Below are 18,253 nucleotides of genomic sequence, written 5' to 3' on the forward strand. Positions count from 1 at the left end.
GTCTCTGTAAGTCATTTAATCTGTTACCATGGCAATAGGACAGAGTCATTGAAGTTTGACAGGAACTGTTGTTTTATCCAAGGATGCCAAAGTTTTTCAAATTTTGGAATTTGGTTTTGATCGATGGCTACCATCTTAGCATGGGACATTGTATTATTCATTCTGTGAATTGTTTCTGCTAGTACCAATGTAGGAGATTTCCATGCCTTGGCCACTGTTTGTTTTGCAGCCGTTATTAGTTGGATCATAAGTTTGAATTGAGAGAGTGTTAACCATTCCGGTTTTAGATTAAGTAAAGTTAAATATGGATCTGGTTGTATTATTTTTTTAAATATTTTAGATGCAATCACGAAGACTTCCTTCCAGAAGGTTTGGATTACTGGGCACGTCCACCATATGTGTAAATATGTGCCTATTTCTGGGCATCCTCGAAAACAAAGAGCTGAGGTATTAGGTGAATATTTTGCCACTCTAGTGGGTACAAGGTACCAGCGAGTTAGGACTTTATAATTTGTCTCCAGTGCTAAGATGTTGGGTGAAGATGACTTAGATGTGAGCCATATGTTAGACCAGTCCGTGTCTTCTAAAGTTCGTCCCAGGTCCTCCTCCCACCTCTGAACGTAAGAGGGTCTATTAAGATTTGCTACTCCATATAATTGATTATAAAGTGATGAAATTGTACCTTTAGCAAATGGATCTTTTGTACAGATTGATTCAAAAATGGATAATTGGGATAATGGTGTATCCCCCTTTAGGAATGGTGTATAGAAATTTTTGATTTGGAGATATCTAAATATCTCAGAGTTTGGTAGATCATATTTTTCTCTAAGCGATGGGAATGAAAGGAATGATTTAGATGCTATGAAGTCATTTAGTGTCTGAATGCCTGATGTTGTCCAAGCTTTAAAAGAATTTGGGTAGATCCATGCCGGATAAAAGGCCGGATTTCTGATAAAAGAAAGGAGAGGATTGTGTGGAGATTGTAACTGATATTTGGTTTTTAGTTTATCCCAGAGAGATAAGAAGTGTTTAGTTATGGGATTATGAATTTTAAAGCGGTCTTTAGGATCAAGCCATAATAAATTTGATATTAATAGAGGGTCATTTTCTGAAGCCTCTATAAATACCCATAATGGGATTTCCTGTTTTGCATGGTATTTGGACAGACTGGCCAAATGTGCTGCTCTGTAGTAGTTAGTAAAATTAGGGTATCCCAGGCCTCCTTTATTTTTGGGAAGATGTAGTGTGTGTATAGGTATACGTGGTTTAGAAGAGCCCCATATAAACGAAGTTGCTCTTTTTTGTACTATTCTCAAAAAATAGGAAGGAATTGGAATAGGGAGGACTCTGAATAGATAAAGCAATTTGGGTAGAATAGTCATTTTGATTGCATTAATCTTCCCTATCCAGGATAAAGGAAGTTGCGACCATTGTTTTATTAGATTTGTGATCTGTCTTAATACAGGAGGATAATTGGTTGAGAATAAGTCAGAATGAGATGCTGTTAAATGAATTCCAAGATATGGGATTGATTTTTCTGCCCATGTGAATGGGAGTGCAGCCCTAGCCGGGATCAATTCCATGTTTGTGAGTGAAATATTAAGCACTAGGCATTTCTTAGGATTAATCATAAGGCCGGATAGGGCTGCAAATCCATCAAGAGCTGGTATTAAGTTAGGACCAGAGACCTGTGGTGATGATAGAAAAAGTAATATATCGTCTGCAAATATACATAATTTGTGTGTAATACCTCCTACTTCAATGCCAGTTATAGTTTGGTTTGTTCTGATGTATTGGGCCATGGGTTCGAGTATAAGGGCAAATAATAAGGGAGATAATGGGCAACCCTGTCGGGTACCTCTTTCGATATTAAAGGCTTCAGATTTGTATCCAGCATATTTTATATAGGCTTTGGGTTTATTATATAATGCTTTGATCCATGTTAAAAAGTGGGGTCCAAAACCCCATTTTTGTAATGAATATTGCATATATTGCCAGGATACTGTGTCAAATGCCCTCTTAATATCGAGAGATAGAAAACATAAAGGGATTTTCCGTTTTTTAGCAATATGTGCCAATAACACTGCCCTGCGTATATTATCGCCTGCCTGTCTATTTGGCATGAAGCCTACTTGATCTCTATGTATTAATTTTCCTATAATGCTATTGAGGCGTTTTGCTATTATTTTTGCTAATAATTTAATATCAAGGTTTAACAGAGAGATAGGCCGATAATTCACACAGGAAGTATCATCAGAAAGGGGTTTTGGGATCATACAAACAATTGCCATTAGTGTTTCTTGCCGAAAAGAATGTCCATCTAGAAGTTTGTTAAAAGTTTCAGTGAGAATGGGAGAGAGTATTTCTGAGAATGTTTTATAGTATAAAGCCGAGTAGCCGTCTGGGCCTGGTCTTTTGTTAAGTTTTAGGTCTTTTATAGCGTTAGCAACTTCATCTATAGTTATAGGCTCATCCAAACTGCTTTTTTGATTCTGAGATAACTCAGGTAAGGTTATTTTTGAGAAGAAGGATTCAGCCTCTGTAGGATTAAATTCATTGTTTGTCTTGTATAAAGTTGCGAGATGTGAGTGAAATTTATGGACTATTTTAACTGGATTACAAGTGTAAACATTTTTTGATAATTTCAAACGTATTGGTTTGAAAGATTTGTTAGTTGAATTTAATGCCCGAGCCAAATATGTACCTGGTTTGTTTGTATTCATGTAGAAATTGTGTTTGGAGCGTTTGAGGGATTTATCAACTGACTCAGTGAGAAATAGATCGTATTCCAATCTAGATTTTTCCAGCTGAGATTTTGTACTCTGAGATGGATTATCTTGAAATGATATGTAGGCTGCGTTAAAATTGAGTTCTAGTTTTTTTGCTAGATTTTTGCGTTCCCGTTTAATTAGTGCCATTTGTCTTTGTATTGTACCACGCAAGACAGGCTTATGAGCTTCCCACAGTGTTATTGGGGAGATGTCTGTTGTGTTATTAATTGATATGTATTCCTTTAACCACTTGACGACCGCCTCACGCCGATTTAAGTCGGCAAGGTGGCACGAACAGGCAAAATCACGTATATATACGTGATTTGCCTTCCGCGGGTGGGGGGTCCGATCGGACCCCCCCGGTGCCCGAGGCGGTCGTCTTTTGTCCAGCGGTGATCGGAGGTGAGGGGGAGGCCATCCGTTCGTGGCCCCCCCCTCGCGATCGCCGCCGGCCAATCACATCATTCCTTTGCTGCTGTATGCTAAACAGCAGCAAAGGAAATGATGTCATCTCTCTTCGGCTCGGTAATTTCCGTTCCGGCCCGAGGAGAGAAGACAGGTATGTGAGTGCACAACACTACACACACACAGTAGAACATGCCAGGCACACTAAACACCCCGATCCCCCCCCGATCGCCCCCCGATCCCCCCCGATCACCCCCCCCCGTCACAAACTGACACCAGCAGTTTTTTTGTTTTTTTGTTTTTTTTTTCTGATTACTGCATTGGTGTCAGTTTGTGACAGTTACAGTGTTGGGACAGTTAGTATTACCCCCCTGTAGGTCTAGGATACCCCCCTAACCCCCCCTAATAAAGTTTTAACCCCTTGATCACCCCCTGTCACCAGTGTCGCTAAGCGATCATTTTTCTGATCGCTGTATTAGTGTCGCTGGTGACGCTAGTCAGGGACCTAAATATTTAGGTTCGCCGACAGCGTTTATAGCGACAGGGACCCCCATATACTACCGAATAAATGTTTTAACTCTTTGATTGCCCCCTAGTTAACCCTTTCACCACTGATCACCATATAACTGTTACGGGTGACGCTGGTTAGTTTGTTTATTTTTTATAGTGTCAGGGCACCCGCCGTTTATTACCGAATAAAGGTTTAGCCCCCTGATCGCCCAGCGGTGATATGCGTGGCCCCAGGCAGCGTCAGATTAGCGCCAGTACCGCTAACACCCACGCACGCAGCATACACCTCCCTTAGTGGTATAGTATCTGAACGGATCAATATCTGATCCGATCAGATCTATACTAGCGTCCCCAGCAGTTTAGGGTTCCCAAAAACGCAGTGTTAGCGGGATCAGCCCAGATACCTGCTAGCACCTGCGTTTTGCCCCTCCGCCCGGCCCAGCCCAAGTGCAGTATCGATCGATCACTGTCACTTACAAAACACTAAACGCATAACTGCAGCGTTCGCAGAGTCAGGCCTGATCCCTGCGATCGCTAACAGTTTTTTTGGTAGCATTTTGGTGAACTGGCAAGCACCAGCCCCAGGCAGCGTCAGGTTAGCGCCAGTAGCGCTAACACCCACGCACGCACCGTACAGCTTCCTTAGTGGTATAATATCTGATCGGATCAATATCTGATCCGATCAGATCTATACTGGCGTCCCCAGCAGTTTAGGGTTCCCAAAAATGCAGTGTTAGCAGGATCAGCCCAGATACCTGCTAGCACCTGCGTTTTGCCCCTCCGCCCGGCCCAGCCCAGCCCAGCCCACCCAAGTGCAGTATCGATCGATCACTGACACTTACAAAACACTAAATGCATAACTGCAGCGTTCGCAGAGTCAGGCCTGATCCCTGCGATCGCTAACAGTTTTTTTGGTAGTATTTTGGTGAACTGGCAAGCACCAGCCCCAAGCAGCGTCAGATTAGCGCCAGTACCGCTAACACCCACGCACGCACCGTACACCTCCCTTAGTGGTATAGTATCTGAACGGATCAATATCTGATCCGATCAGATCTATACTGGCGTCCCCAGCAGTTTAGGGTTCCCAAAAACGCAGTGTTAGCGGGATCAGCCCAGATACCTGCTAGCACCTGCATTTTGCCCCTCCGCCCGACCCAGCCCAGCCCACCCAAGTGCAGTATCGATCGATCACTGTCACTTACAAAACACTTAACGCATAACTGTAGCGTTCGCAGAGTCAGGCCTGATCCCTGCGATCGCTAACAGTTTTTTTGGTAGCTTTTTATTGAACTGGCAAGCGCCAGCGGCCTAGTACACCCCGGTCATAGTCAAACCAGCACTGCAGTAACACTTGGTGACGTGGCGAGTCCCATAAGTGCAGTTCAAGCTGGTGAGGTGGCAAGCACAAGTAGTGTCCCGCTGCCACCAAGAAGACAAACACAGGCCCGTCGTGCCCATAATGCCCTTCCTGCTGCATTCGCCAATCCTAATTGGGAACCCACCGCTTCTGCAGCGCCCGTACTTCCCCCATTCACATCCCCAACCAAATGCAGTCGGCTGCATGAGAGGCATTTTCTTTATGTCCTCCCGAGTACCCCTACCCAACGAACCCCCAAAAAAGATGTCGTGTCTGCAGCAAGCGCGAATATAGGCGTGACACCCTCTATTATTGTCCCTCCTGTCCTGACAATCCTGGTCTTTGCATTGGTGAATGTTTTGAACGCTACCATTCATTAGTTGAGTATTAGCGTAGGGTACAGCATTGCACAGACTAGGCACACTTTCACAGGGTCTCCCAAGATGCCATCGCATTTTGAGAGACCCGAACCTGGAACCGGTTACAGTTATAAAAGTTAGTTACAAAAAAAGTGTAAAAAAAAAAATATATAAAATAAAAAAAAATAGTTGTCGTTTTATTGTTCTCTCTCTCTCTCTATTCTCTCTCTCTTGTTCTGCTCTTTTTTACTGTATTCTATTCTGCAATGTTTTGTTGTTATTATGTTTTATCATGTTTGCTTTTCAGGTATGCAATTTTTTATACTTTACCGTTTACTGTGCTTTATTGTTAACCATTTTTTTGTCTTCAGGTACGCCATTCACGACTTTGAATGGTTATACCAGAATGATGCCTGCAGGTTTAGGTATCATCTTGGTATCATTCTTTTCAGCCAGCGGTCGGCTTTCATGTAAAAGCAATCCTAGTGGCTAATTAGCCTCTAGACTGCTTTTACAAGCCGTGGGAGGGAAAGCCCCCCCCCACCGTCTTCCGTGTTTTTCTCTGGCTCTCCTGTCTCAACAGGGAACCTGAGAATGCAGCCGGTGATTCAGCCAGCTGACCATAGAGCTGATCAGAGACCAGAGTGGCTCCAAACATCTCTATGGCCTAAGAAACCGGAAGCTACGAGCATTTTATGACTTAGATTTCGCCGGATGTAAATAGCGCCATTGGGAAATTGGGGAAGCATTTTATCACACCGATCTTGGTGTCATCAGATGCTTTGAGGGCAGAGGAGAGATCTAGGGTCTAATAGACCCCAATTTTTTCAAAAAAGAGTACCTGTCACTACCTATTGCTATCATAGGGGATATTTACATTCCCCGAGATAACAATAAAAATGATTAAAAAAAAATGAAAGGAACAGTTTAAAAATAAGATAAAAAAGCAAAAAAAAAATAAAGAAAAAAAAAAAAAAAAAAAAAAGCACCCCTGTCGCCCCCTGCTCTCGCGCTAAGGCGAACGCAAGTGGCGGTCTGCCGTCAAACGTAAACAGCAATTGCACCATGCATGTGAGGTATCGCCGCGAAGATCAGATCGAGGGCAGTAATTTTTGCAGTAGACCTCCTCTGTAAATCTAAAGTGGTAACCTGTAAAGGCTTTTAAAGGCTTTTAAAAATGTATTAATTTTGTTGCCACTGCACGTTTGTGCGCAATTTTAAAGCATGTCATGTTTGGTATCCATGTACTCGGCCTAAGATCATCTTTTTTATTTCATCAAACATTTGGGCAATATAGTGTGTTTTAGTGCATTAAAATTTAAAAAAGTGTGTTTTTTCCCCAAAAAATGCATTTGAAAAATCGCTGCGCAAATACTGTGTGAAAAAAAAAAATGAAACACCCACCATTTTAATCTGTAGGGCATTTGCTTTAAAAAAATATATAATGTTTGGGGGTTCAAAGTAATTTTTTTGCAAAAAAAAATAACTTTTTCATGTAAACAATGAGTGTCAGAAAGGGCTTTGTCTTCAAGTGGTTAGAAGAGTTGGTGATGTGTGACATAAGCTTCTAAATGTTGTGCATAAAATGCCAGGACAGTTCAAAACCCCCCCAAATGACCCCATTTTGGAAAGTAGACACCCCAAGCTATTTGCTGAGAGGCATGTCGAGTCCATGGAATATTTTATATTGCGACACAAGTTGCGGGAAAGAGACAAAATTTTTTTTTTTTACACAAAGTTGTCACTAAATGATATATTGCTCAAACATGCCATGGGAATATGTGAAATTACACCCCAAAATACATTCTGCTGCTTCTCCTGAGTACGGGGATACCACATGTGTGAGACTTTTTGGGAGCCTAGCCGCGTACAGGACCCCAAAAACCAAGCACCGCCTTCAGGCTTTCTAAGGGCGTGAATTTTTGATTTTACTCTTCACTGCCTATCACAGTTTCGGAGGCCATGGAAAGCCCAGGTGGCACAAAACCCCCCCAAATGACCCCATTTTGGAAAGTAGACACCCAAAGCTATTTTTCAAGGACACAATTATCAAATTTTTGCTGACCTATCCCAACTTTCTCTTGCAGCAATTAGTATTTGTTCTTTCGTTCTGTAATAATGAAATTTTGTGATTATATCACGTGGGGGTCCATCTTTCTTTTTGGCTGTGAGGGCTCTGTGTACTCTGTCCAGTTCTAAACGTTCAATAGGGATATCTGGCTTTAGTTCTTGTAATAGAGCAGTAATAGTAGATTGCAGGTCTGTCACAGTTTCAGGTATTCCCCTTATGCGCAAGTTTGAACGTCTGGCTCTATTTTCGTAATCTTCGAGCTTAGTTTGAAGTATTAAATTCTCTTTTTTTAATTGTTCCAATTCTGTTATATTTTCTTGGGTTGTAATTTCAATTTCATCCATTTTTATTTCTAAGGCTGCGGTGCGGTTTCCCAGCTCTCTTATTTCTTTGGTTAGGCTTTTTGTTATTTGGTCTGAGGTTTGTTTTAAAGCCTTATGAAGCATCTTTTCAAATTGTAATAATATTACTGGGGATACTGAGGAGGCTTGTGGAGAAGTTTGTGAGAGGATTTGTTCTGTATCTGACTCAAATGGAGAGTCTTGCTGTGACATTTTCTGTCTGTGAGAGCGCTCTGATGCTGTATCTTGTGAGGTGACTGGAGCTGCTTCAGCTGCAGTGAGTGCCTGTGAGCTCTTTGTGAGGTGATTTTTATTTCTGCCACGGTTTCCTCCCAGTACCATATTTCCTTCCCAAACTTTCACAGTTTGTTCCCTGGGGCAAAAAGGTTCAAATGGATACCTTTTGAGCCTTCAGGCTCTGCTTTGTCCTTCTCTTCTCTCCTCAGCGGTGTGGAGCTCTAACAATGCATGTCTGCTCCGCTAGGCTCCGCCTCCTGCCCCCCGCAGTCGCTGTAATTCCAAGGGGGACATGCAAGGAAAATAAAAAACAGCATTTTAGCTTGCACATGATTGAATGATAAAATCAGCAGAGCTTCCCCTCATTTCAGATCTACCCCTCAGATTTACAGCGACTGCACTTCCAAGTGCACTTTCAGCGCAATTTCAAGTGCACTTTGCACTTGTAGTGCAAAGTGGATTTGCCTTTCCTAAATAACCCCCATATCTCTATTCCATAGGAAACTAGATCAAGCTGAAAGATATTCCTCACAAGGAGTCAATCAATAGTTGACCTATAATAAACAGCCAAAAAGGGAATACTTACTGGTAAATCATTTTATGTCTCTGATGTCTAGGCTGCCCAGCTGTAAGCAGACTCCGCATTGGGATCTAGCACACTGCTGCCCTCCGTGTAGTGTTCTGCTCAGCTGCAGAAAAACATCCACATATAAAAAGGTGGGTAAAGGAATGGTGCCAGCTACGGTCCCCGGCACCCCTATATGTTGCACATGCGCGAACGATCAACATCATACGTTATCACGTCAAATCAACATTGCTGTGTTGCTGCATCACATCCGGGCTCCAAGATGAAAACATCCAGAGACCAGGATAGCGGCCATATTATTTCTCATATCCCTGTACGTTGTGCTCTTTAAGATGTACATCCAAGAGTCTTTTAAAAATATCCATACTTCCCGCTGCCACCACCGATTGTGGAAGAGAGTTCCACAGCCTTATTACCCTGACAGTGAAAAAACCCTTGCGCAGTTTAAGATTGAACCGCTTCTCCTGCAATCTCATTGTGTGGCCCCATGTCCTCTTACACTCCCTGAGACTGAATAGTTTTTTTCTTATGCTGGAATCACCATCGAGGTATTTGAAGATCACTATAATATCCTCTCTCAAGTAGTCGTTTCCTGTAATTGAGGGCGTCCGGTTCCCTTATTCGTTTTGTTACAATTCTTTGGACTCTCCAGCTCCAGCACATCCTTCCTGAGGACTGGTGACCAGAACTGGACAGAATATTCCAGATGAGGCCTAACCAGAGTTTTATAAAGTGGCAGGATTATCATTTCATCCCTGGAGTATATCCCTTTTTTTATGCATGCTAATATTTGGCCGACTTTGGTAGTTGCAGCTTGACATTGCATGCTATTGCTCAATCTGTCATCCGCTAGGACTCTCAGATCTTTCTCCATCCTTGATTACCCCAGAGGTTCTCCCCCTAGTAAATAGTTTGCCTTTATGTCTTTTGCCCCAAGTGCATTACTTTACATTTCTCCACATTAAACCTCATTTGCCATGTATTTGCCCACTCCATTATTTTGTTCGGGTCATTCTGTAAAATTTCTATATCCTGATGTGAAGTCATTGCCCTGCTTATTTTTATGTCGTCTGCAAAAACTGAGATTAAGCTATTTATCCCATCCTCTATATCATTTATGAATAAATTGAATAGAATTGGTCCCAAGACAGAATCTTGGGGTACCCCACTTACCACTCCAGACCAGTCTGAGTACAGTACATGTTATTTATTGTCACCCTTTGGATACGTCCCTGTAAGCAGTTTCTTACCCAAGCACAAACCTTATGGTCCATGCCTGTAGACTTCAGCTTGTAAATTAAGCGTTTATGGGGGACTGTATCGAATGCCTTTGCAAAATCCAGATACACTAAATCTACAGGCCTTCCCCTGTCTAGATGGCAGCTCACTTCCTCGTAGAATGTTAGCAGATTGGTCTGGCAGGAACGACCTTTCATAAACCCATGTTGATTGCTACTAATGATATTTGTATGTCTCTGCCTTTTTTTCAATATTGGTACTACATTGACTTTTCTGCAATCAGCTGGTACCATTCCTGTCAGTATGCTGCCCGCAAAGATTAGGAACAATGGTCTGGCTATAACCTGACTGAGTTCTCTGAGGACTCTCAGATTAAAGCCATCTGGTCCTGGTGATTTATTTGTATTAAGTTTATCTAGTCTTTCCTTGACTCCGTCCTCTGTTAGCCACGAAGGTACATCCTGTGTCGTGTCACTAATACTACTGTTGCGGTCTGTATACTCCTTTTCTTGGGTAAAAACTGAGGAGAAGAAGGCATTTAGTAGAGTTGCCTTCTCTGTGTCATCCATATCCATCCTCCCATCCTCGTCTTTTATGTAGGCAAAGTGCTTTGTTTTTGTCTTTTTCCTATTAATATATCTAAAAAATTTCTTTGGATTTTTTTTTTTTTTTTTTCACAATCAAAGTTGATTGAAAGCATGAAAGCATGTTCAGTATACACAATATATTATAATAAACATCTATATAAACAAGTAACATTATGTCAGCGAACAATTTACGTTGCATATATATTCTGAAAATTGATTTTTTTTTACTCTCCTTCGCTATGTGTCTCACATAGTCTTTTTTAGCCGTCCTGGTTGTGTTCTTACACTTCTTATTGCATTCCTTGTAGTGTTGGATTGCTGAGGTTTGACCCATCCCCTTTATATTCTTTATAGGCCATATTTTTCTCTTTAATGAGGTTTTTTACTTTACGGTTTAGCTACCCAGGTTTAAACTTCGCTCTTCTATATTTATTGCCCATTGGAATGCACTGTGTGATACATTTGTTTAATATACTCCTAAAGCATTCCCATTTTTCCTCTGTGTTTCTAGGATTTGGTCCCAATTTATTCCTTGTAGTATTGAACGCAGTTCAGAAAAATTGGCTCGTTCGAAATTTAGTGGTCTTGTGCTACCCTCGTGCCTCCTTTTTCTATGATTTATTGAAGGTAGTTTATCCTATTTAAATAAATGGTCTTTTTGTGTTTGCTTTTTAATATCTATTCTTTATTTATTTGGCATCAAGAAACAAGTAAGATACAGGTCAGTATCAAAGTAACTTAAAAAAAGAAGAAAACACGTAGGTACATGAAGTTATGAGGTTGAACAAAGAACATTGTAGAACTCAACAACATACTAAGATTTCAATAAAGCAATATCCACCATCCAGTAGCAAAACCAATAGATATTTATGAAAACAGTGTGTGTGTGTGGGGGGGTATAGACAAGGGAGGTGAAGACATAGTGGAGGGGTGTCCACCAAATCTTTGCAAATATGTAGGCAAAGATAACAGGCACTACATTGTATATGTGGGCAAGTGGAGTAGGAGGCAGGTAACAAGAGTAAGAGTATAGGCTGGTCTCCTTTCAGAGGTTCAGTCAGTAGAAGGGGGGAGGAAAAAGAGAGGGAGAAGAGGGGAGGAGAGGGGAGGGAGATCAAGAGGATGAAAAGAACAAGGCAGAGGAGGTCAATTGAGGACCATGAATCGATGAAGGATGGTGGGGTTTCATGAAAGTTGAATTATGGATTTGTATTCTCTTGTGGTCTTAAGGAGAACCTAGAAGGACCATATGGTGTGGTATTTCAGGACAGAATACCCAAGAGAGTTGGTGAGGATTTCCATCAGCACAATGTCATTAATCTTCTCAAACCAATGTTTCACCATTGGGGGGGTTGGTGTTTTTCAGTTTTCATGTTGTTGCTCCCATCTCTGTGACAGTGGTTCAGGTATTGTAATGTGGGTGGTGCTGCGCTGCCCCCTCAGTCTCAGTCTCCCACTAGCAGATGGATATCCAGACAGAGGTGTTCTCTCTAACTCCCTCTGTGCCGAGAGGAAGAGCTTTCCCAAACAGTTTTACAAAAATTAGCCCTTCACTCCTCCTCCTGCACAGTACTTATGGGGATTGGTAAAAAAGGGGGAGGGTGATAGGCACAAATCAGAGTCCCTCTGAGGATCAAACTACAATGATAATAATTCCAAAAAATAAGTCCAAAAAAGGTTAATCACAAGCATACTCTGAAGTACATAGAAAAAAAAATGTGTTTTAAATGACATTTTTCCCTTAGAAATGTCATGTTGCTGTGGTACTGTTCTAAATATGGGAAAGATGCGCTACTTTACAGGCATACTAAGGACACCCCCCAGGCACGATCTTTAAATGAATATTTCATTTTTATTGTTTCACTTTAAGCATTATTAAAATCACTGCTCCTGAAAAAACTTGTTTTTAAAACTTTTTTTGCATTTATGCAAGTCCCCTGGGGCAGGACCCAGGTCCCCAAACACTTTTTATGACAATAACTCGCATAAAAGCCTTTAAAATGAGCATTTTTGATTTTTCATGTTCGTGTCCCATAGATTTTAACGGTTCTCGCACAAACTTTTTGCTTGTTTTCACAAGTTCTGGTGCGAACCGGGGGGTGTTCAGCTCATCCCTACTTGTTACTGTTCTTTATTAGGATGACATATATATATATATATATATATATATATATATATATTTCTTTTTTTTTTTTTGATGATGGATTTTAATGTATTATACCAGCTGGCTCTTGTAGTCCATTTTCGGCCAGCTGGTATAAACTTATGCCGCGTACACGCGGTCGGACTTTTCGACCGGACTAGTCCGACGGACGCCGGGGGACCAAATCCGGTGGACAATCTGACCGTGTGTGGTCTGCATCGGACTTCCGACGGACGGTTTCGGTCGGAAATCCAACGTACTTTAGATTTGAAGCCTGCTTCAAATCTTTACGTCGTAACTCCTGATGGAAAGCCCGTTCGTCTGAATGCTGGTCCAACGGACCAGATACGACGCAAGGGCAGGGTACTGCATCTCGCGCTCGCTGCAATAGGAAAACAAATTTTCCTACTGCGGCGAGCGCGGGGCATCCCAGGCCCTTACGGCATGGGGTCCCCCTAGAATCCATACCAGACCCTGATCTGAGCACGCAGCCCGGACGGTCAGGAAAGGGGGTGGGGACGAGTGAGCACCCCCCTCCTGAACCGTACCAGGCCGCATGCCCTCAACATGGGGGGTGGGTGCTGTGGGGGAGGGGGCGCCCTGCGGCCCCCACCATCCCAAAACACCTTGTCCCCATGTTGATGAGGACAAGGGCCTCTTCCCGACAACCCTGGCCATTGGTTGTCGGGGTCTGCGGGCGGTGGGCTTATCAGAATCCGGGAACCTGCTTAAAAAGTGGGCCCCCAGATCCCGGCCCCCCACCCTATGTGAATGAGTATGGGGTACATGGTACCCCTACCCATTTACCTGGGGGAAAAAGTGTCAATAAAAAAACACTACACAGGTTTTTAAAGTAATTTATTAGACAGCTCCAGGGGTCTTCTTCCAACTTCTGGGGTCCCTCCGGCCTCTTCTCCCGGCGTCCGGTTGGTTCTTCTCCGCTCTCTCTGGCCCCTTCTCCCGGTGTTTGACCTCTGCTCCCGGTGTTCCAGTTCTGCCGGCTCCTCCGCTATCTTCATGCCGCTCTTTTGCTAGTGGTGGCCCGGACTTCTGCCTTCTGCCTTCTGGCTTCTTGGCTTCTTTGTTTCTTCCCTCTTCTCTTCTTCCGATGTTGACACGATGCTCTCATCAACATGGGGACAAGGTGCTTTGGGGTGGCGGGGTCCGCAGGGTGCCCCCTCCCCCACAGCACCCACCCCCCATGTTGAGGGCATGCGGCCTGGTACGGTTCAGGGGGGGGGGGCGCTCGCTTGTCCCCACCCCCTTTCCTGACCGGCCAGACTGCGTGCTCGGATCGGGGTCTGGTATGGATGTTAGGGGGACCCCACGCCGTCTTTTCGGCATAGGGGGTTCCCCTTAAAATCCATACCAGACCTAAGGGTCTGGGATGCCCCGCGATGGGGCTCACAAGGTGTCAATCTCGCCAAAAAAAGCGTCGAGATTGACTTCCTTTTCTAGTCCCACCATACCCGAGTCACGTTCAAAATGAATGGACTTGTCCATGTATGGGCAAGTCCGTTCATTCTGAAAGTACGGCGGAAGTCCGGCGGGAAGACTGGATTCCGGCAAATTCGGTCATGTGTAGGCAAGTCTGACCGTTCAGAAAGTCCGGCGGTAGTCTGCTGGAAGTCCGCTTCCCAGAAAGTCCGGTCATGTGTACGTGGCATAAGAGCTCTCATGGACTTCCTTATGCCTGACAAAGGAATGAGCATGCCCAACAGTGGCACAGTGCATGCTTCTAAATGCATCGCACTGCATTCTAGACTTTGATGATGTCACTCCACCAATGTTGCGCTTTACGCGGCACTTCATGGATCACTGAGGGAACACAGGCTGGCCTCTCCCTTGTTCCTGGTGCACAAACAGTGGGTTTTTATTAAATGTTATTGCAAGTTACAATTGTTCAACAGTTAAATCATCTTACAGAATATGCAAGTTGGATGTATATGTTAACAAGTGTCTTCTATCATACTAAAACAAACGAGAAGGAGGCAGACAAATTATATACTGTAAATATATTCCCCAACAGGGGAGTTGTACTTTTATAAAACTTAATAGGTAAAGAAAAAGAAAAACAAAGATGGGTGACACGTACCTTTGAGGTGAGCCTGACGTGCAGAGGGAGACCTCTCGTACGGCTCTGGTTCCGGGATCACTGGAGTGGGAACAGTGACCCTCGGAGCACAGCAGAGTAGGAGAGCCTGCAGGGTCCGCTTGACTGAAGATGAAGTCAGCTTGGCAGAGACAGGAACAGGCTTGATTGCTGCAGATGCAGGAATGCTGGGAAGTAGCAGGCAGGTGCGCACAGATGCAGGACTGTAGGCAGGTGCGCACAGATGTAGGACTTGTAGGCAGATGCGCACAGATGCAGGACTTGTAGGCAGATACATACGGATGCAGGACTTGTAGGCAGATGCACACGGATGCAGGACTTGTAGGCACATGCACATGGATGCAGGACTTGTAGGCAAGCGCGCACTGGTGCAGGACAGCAGACAGAAGCAGGGTCAGAAAAGCCAGGTCACAGCAGCGGATCAATCAGACAGAAGCAGCAGGCAGAGAATGGTCAAGTCCAGACAGAATTGGCAACAGGAGATCAAACAAACAGGAACACAGAGCAGGTCAAAGGCAAACCAAGGGGTCAGGTCTGGAGACAGCAGCGAGGTCAGGAGAAGCCGGGTAACACTGGAGCAGATGCGGGTTCAGGATCGGGTACAGGATGAGCTGCAGATCAGACAGCAAAGATGCATTCTGAAGAGGCCCCTTTTAAGGAACACTGGGTGCCAAAGCTGTGTTACTGTGCACGCGTTCATGATCTGCGCACGCGCATGCACATTGGCGCGCGTCTATTCACTGCTGAATACCTATGGACTGGAACTCGTCCCAATGGACCCGTGCATCAGCGGACAGTTGCAGTGCCATGCGCAGTATATCCATGACAATGGGTATACAAACAAAAATAACATAATATAGACACCATATGATACTAATGCGAGGTGGTTCCAGGAGATCAATTCATATCAGATTTTGTATCTCTTATAGGGAATAAGCAAGACCAGCACCAATTATTGTTAAATCTTTGTACTGAGTCCGTACTGTATGCCAGCAACTGTTCATATTGGGAAGACATTTGTACCTTTTTGATAACTTCTGAGACATTTGGCACTATATTTGTTTTCCAGAGTGATGCAATGGTCATACAAGCTGCTGTGAGGATTTGAACAATAATTTTTACATATTTTTCGATAAAACTTTTTATACATTTGTATGATTTGGTAGCTTGTAAGTCAACATATTGCAAACACATAATCTCAAACTAGTTTTCTTTTCCATGGATTCCAAATTTGCATCACTAATTTCAAACTGGCAAGGTCTGAGTCCCTATACAGTTGTGAGCTAGGACTAATGCAACATTAGTTTATAAGATGCATAAAGAACACAGGCTCAATGGTTTGTATTTTCTGTAAGGTGAAAAAATGTATCAAACAAATAAAATAATTCTCACATAACAACGTTGCTGCATACCAGTGCCTTTTTTAAAGTTTCTTTTATAAGCCACAGGCAGAGGGGCATTAAAAATTCAGTGGAAATAATTACTTTTAAAGTACAGTTTTGATATTAAAATTGCAAGTTTGCAGCAGAGAGCATAATAAGCTATTCCATTCATGGGGCAATCATTTTTGATGTGTTGTTTATCCTGGTTTGGATGCATGTAGAAGGAAGATGATGTTTTTTTCTGAATATAATTGAACTACAGAAGAGAGTAATTAACCATACCCTTTAAATATAGTGGTTAATTTAATAGTCTAATTACAGCCATGGCAATAGAAGTAACGCAGTGCAAGGTTGTGAATTCAAGTCGGAATATGCTTTATACCATGTATTGGATGTGATGTAAGGCTTAATTAAAGAGATTCCAAGGCTTTATTACACATTTGTATGAAGTTCCAAATATAAATAAAGAAAAGGGCATAAAGATTTGTTTTATTATTTATAGCTAATTTATGCATAATAATCTTGTGGACTCTAGGGTCTAAATAGCCTACATGCAGTGATAAATATTTAATATAATTCTTGCTAATAGGAAAATCTTATAATATTCCACCTTTTTACCATAATGTGGCCTGTCAGTCAAATGAAATAAGACAGGCTGTTTTTTCTGCTGGCAAAAGCAATGCAAAATGTTTTCTAATTCAATTTTCTGCATTTTATCTTATCTCATTAGGCTGGTTGGGTTACCTGCTGAAGGTTGTTGCGAATAGTGAACAGAAAGAGACAAATGACTGAATCAAAGTCAGCTACGACATGGTCCATCTGTGTGTCTTCAGCTGTATCCAAGCAGACATCATTTATGTCACATCTTAGCCACGAGTCATGCAACAAAGAATGTTAAGTAGTATTAGAAAACCTGTTACAATATCAGATGTGTTTAGCTTTCAGTTAACTCAGATAAAAATGACTTGTTACCTTTGCATAACCTCCCCCCCTACAGGGAATGTACTGTGCATTTTATTGTAATGAATGTATTATGTTCAGTATAAAAAATATATTTGTTTAGTCCAGCTCCATGTTTCATTTAAAGTGTAACTAAAAGCAAAACTTTTTTTAGTTTTGGACAAAGTGGAGAGGGCTTTGAACACATATTAGGTTTTTATTGCTGTCTGTTCCCTCATTAGGGAAATTTACCCTCGTTACTTGTCTTGTTTACCATTATCATTGAAAGTGAAAGAAAATCCCAAATGTTGGATTGTCCCCAGAAAAGTAATAGAGAGGAAATCTTCCAATGGTGACCTGGGAGCCCCAATGATTTCCTTTATTTGCAGGGATTTCATCTCACTTCCCATTTTGGCTATGGGACAAAATGTGAATGTAAATCTTCCCAATGGAACACAGATGGCAAAAAAAAAAAACCTGACAGAGGTTATAATCTATCTATGCAATCCACATGGAAAAAAAAAAAGTTTTGAATAGTTCTACCTTCTGTCCCTCGCATGTACTGTACATAAACAGCCATACTGGATCAGTGCAGATGCTGGTGGATGTTTCTAAATGTCCCCCCTCATCCGCTGCCTGCGCACACTCCCTGGGAGCTCATAGCAGCCCTTGAACGCCTGAAGGTGCTCCTTGGATTGTGGGCCCCTCTATGCATCTAGGTTGGAAAAAGTCTCACATAAGTGGCATTCCTATACTCAGAAGGCAAAGCAGAAAGTGGTTTGGGGTGTAATTGTAAGTATGCCCATGCTGCGTGTAAGAAATAACTTGTTAAAATTACAACTTTGTGAAGGAAAAATTAAATTGTATTTAAAATGATTGTAAAGTCTCAATTTTATTTCTCTAAAAATAACAAACATGTCATACTTACTTGCTCTGTGCAGTGGTTTTGCACAGGGCAGCCCAGATCCTCTCTTCTCGGGTCCCTCTTCGGCTCTACTGGCCCCTCCCTCCTGTCGAGTGCCCCCACAGCAAGCAGCTTGTTATGGGGGCACCCGAGCTGAGTTACAGCTCCCTGTGTCCATTTAGACACGGAGCCCTGGTTTGGTCCCATTTTCTCTCTCTCTTGATTGGCTAATAGACATTGATTGACAGCAGCGAAAGCCAACGGTGCAGCTGCTGTATCTTAGCCAATCTTATGCATTAAGATAAAAAA

The 18,253-nt window shown here is 42.7% G+C and overlaps 1 long non-coding RNA gene across 1 annotated transcript in view; it reads left to right on the forward strand.

Moving 5' to 3' along the window:
• Positions 1 to 17,917, forward strand: part of LOC141111084 (uncharacterized) — a 161,376-nt gene extending 143,459 nt beyond the window's left edge. Inside the window, exon 4 of the long non-coding RNA XR_012236377.1 lies at positions 16,832 to 17,917. This is a non-coding gene — a long non-coding RNA (uncharacterized lncRNA). The remainder of the gene's footprint in view (positions 1 to 16,831) is intronic.
• Positions 17,918 to 18,253: the final 336 nt, after the last annotated feature.

This window comes from Aquarana catesbeiana, linkage group LG10, assembly GCF_042186555.1.
Source record: "Aquarana catesbeiana isolate 2022-GZ linkage group LG10, ASM4218655v1, whole genome shotgun sequence".
In the NCBI taxonomy this organism is placed as follows: Eukaryota; Metazoa; Chordata; class Amphibia; order Anura; family Ranidae; genus Aquarana; species Aquarana catesbeiana.